A 3,579-nucleotide genomic window follows, 5' to 3' on the forward strand; every position below is an offset into this window, starting at 1 on the left:
TTGGAATCATTCATGGTTCATGGTTCCAACCTTCTTAGTGATAGTTTTTGCCATTTCTGAGCTAACAAGTGTTCTCCAAGAATTTGCATGGTTCTTATTATTGTAATTTACTAAACTTAATATTTATATATTTAAATGGAGGAATTTAATCTTGTAGCAAATTGTTCTCCTAAAATCTAGCCATATAGAAAGTCATGATTCTTATTTATTTAAAATTGATTGAACTTTCTATAATCTTCTTAGATTTTCACTAGAAAAGAGCATTATTTCTCAACAAAATTAATTTACACCTATTTGAATCCATGTATAACATTCATTAAAATATCCATGGCTGATGTCTCTTAACTCTTTTATTATATATCATATATTTTCATCTCTTGTTAATTTACACCTATTTGAATCCTTGCATAGCATTTCATCAAAATAACCGTGATTGATGTCTCTTAATTCTTGTAGTATATATCATATATTTTCATCTCTTATGAACTTAGTCATCAAACCATGTTCTATGGCTACATGTGAAGTTTTTTTGGAGAAGGGATGAAACTGAGCTCTAAAATTCAATCTTCTTAACCCACATTCAAATGCTTAACATCCAACTTCATTTGATATGACCATGCGGACAGGTCCCACAATGGATCAACTTATTCTAAAGGATTAACCTCTTATGTCCCAAGTATCATTGATGCAAGGAGTACAACACAACTTTGGTCTTTTTGCAACAAACAAGTTATTAACAATGTATCCCCAGTCCTCTACTAATCTTGCAACAGGTGGGTTCCCTGCAACTATTGTGAATTCTATGGATAAACACCACTAAGGTCAGCCACTTGTTTCCAATGTAAGAGAAATGGGAAACTTTGGATGAAATGTATTTGGCGTGATGTAAGGGAGAAGTTTCAAGGGCTCTCAGACTGCAAGCTCACAAGATATTACAGTCACCATAGATCTCATGTATAGGTCCTTGGAAACACAAACTAATCATTCTCATGATCAACCTGGCATGGTGCATCAGGGAATCAAACAATTTACTAATGTGTAGTTGTTGAGGTCTTTTGAATAATCTATTTATGACACTCATCAACTATTGTATTTCTAATCTATTTGTTCTTACAACACATTTTCCTTGTCCTGAGAATTGAAGATAATTGTTAAAGCTTCACTATGACAATTATTTGTACCATCTAGACGTAGACAATTGCTTTCAATTACTATTTCTTATTTTCTTGTCATCATGTTGGTTGTGTTTGTGATATTTATCTAGATTACAATATAATACTTCAATGGATATAACTAATTTAAGTCAATATGGGTATATCTTATGTGGATGTTGAATCAGTTTATTGATGACATTGGATAGTATGAACTCAGGGAATGGATTTGTAACTTGTCCCTTTATTCTTGTTCTTGAAATATATTATATATTTTCATCTCTTATTAATTTACACCTATTTGATTCCATTGATGTCTCTTAATTATTTTAGTACATATCATATATTTTAATCTCTGGATAACTTAGTCATCAAACCATATTCGACCGGTACATGTGAAATTTTTTTGGATAAGGGAGGTAAACCAGGATCTAAAAGTCAATCTTCTTAACCCACATTCAAATGCTCAATATCCACAGCTTCTTGTGCCATAACTTCATTAATACAAACATTTATTTTCTATAGTTTCATGTAAGACACCATGACTTCTTCAGCTTCACTTACAATTTAGTCCCAAGCCCTTACAACTCCTAGATTATTACAAGATCGCCATGAAAATGAAGTTGACAAAATGATCTATAGAATTTTAATACCATTTGTTTTAATAAAAAACCTTAATGGTCAACAACTTAAAATGACTTGTAGTGTGGACCTCATGGGGTTTATGGCTATCTTTAAATTTCTTATGAGTGAGACAAAACCGAATTCCAATAATTTTCTTTGAGCTCATTTAACTAAGGCAACTTGGTAGCTTTAAACCCCAACACACATAGAATGGGATTCATGGGATTGCTTCTTAAGTTATCATACATTGTCTCTCCCCTTTCAAGGTATGTGTTGGATACTATATTTTGAAATAGCTCTTTGTTGATTTAAATTGTTCAAGTAATTCCATTCTACTCAATATGATATCAGAAGCAAGTGAAATCAATTTTGGAAAACATAAAGGGTATTGTGGACTCTTGGATCTAAAATTTGTTGCAGAGAATGAGATTGGACAAGGTGATACTAAATCTAGATCTGGTACCGAGTTTTCCAAAACCAAACCTCAGGATTCCCAATGTATAAGTTTACATTCATCTATGCTCATCTTCCATATGTTATCCACCTACAATGTTTCCTTTGACAAAAGGCATAAGGAGGACAACATTAAGATTTCTCTTTTACTCAAATTGGGCTACATTTAGATAGCATAACATAACACATCACTTTTTATCTATGCTCTCTTCTCATATGCTACTGACTTACGGCGTTTCCTTGCAATATTTGGTGCAATTGCTAGTTTAATTCAAAATTTATTACAAATTTCACATAATTTATTATTAGAAATCACCATGAGCTAAAGTATTGTGTAAATTAAAAGATGCAAGGTTCAAATCTCGATGAGTAATCTAGTCTATGGAGAGGAGGGATGCTAAAATTGACCTAATGTCATGCAATCACAAGACTAACCCAATTGCCAATTTCACACACACACACTTTAAATTTATAAATAAATCGTAAATTACTAATTTTTTCACTTTCAATATATAGCATTAGGTTAAAAATAAGTTAATTAAATGCAAGTGGAAGTTAAAATTATATATAAAGTTATAAATTCAAATAAATTACACAAAGTAACACATAATTACAAAATTAACTTAGCCTAAAAAATGCCACACATACTAAACTACATTTATATATAATTTAAATTTATAAATAAATTGTAAATTACTAATTTCTTCACTTTCAATATATAGCATTGGGTTAAAAATAAGCTAATTAAATACAAATAAAAGTTAAATTTCAATATATAACATTAAATTAAAATAAGCTAATTAAATGCCCGTGGAAGTTAAATTTATATATAAATTTATAAATTCAAATAATTACACAAAGTAATACATAATTATAAAATTAACTTAGCCAAAAAAATGCCTATACATAATCGAGAAAATGAACATATAAAAGCTAATTAAACATATAAAACCATGTAAAATCTTTTAAAAATAAACATGTTATAATCTAATTTTTTATTTAAAAAATTAATAATAAAACTAATAATCTATTTTCCATAATCTATCTTTTTATTTTATAAATAATCCAAATAACTTCTCAACAAGATACATGTTATTAATCATCATACCTACTACTCATGTAAAATGAACGGTAGATTATATCGCATATATTTGGATCATACCTGAAAACTTCCTATGTAGTTAAAGATTTGCAGATCTTCATTTCGAATCCTTCTGATAAACATTTGGTGGATATATATAATGCTATTGTGCCATACGAAAATGGTCGGCCTCGCTGAAATCGATTGCAGAATCACTCGGGAGTGGAGACACCCAGGGTTACTGGAATGAGGAGCGTGACAATTAGGATT

General features: G+C 30.0%; 1 pseudogene; it reads left to right on the top strand.

Moving 5' to 3' along the window:
• Nucleotides 1-610: 610 nt before the first annotated feature.
• LOC149200629 (uncharacterized) lies at nucleotides 611-1,099 on the top strand (annotated as a pseudogene).
• The last annotated feature ends 2,480 nt before the right edge of the window (nucleotides 1,100-3,579 follow it).

The sequence above is a fragment of the Pinus tabuliformis genome, chromosome 2_1 (genome assembly GCF_031772625.1).
Source record: "Pinus tabuliformis cultivar Carrire ecotype Pingquan chromosome 2_1, CPIR1, whole genome shotgun sequence".
Lineage (NCBI taxonomy): Eukaryota > Viridiplantae > Streptophyta > Pinopsida > Pinales > Pinaceae > Pinus > Pinus tabuliformis.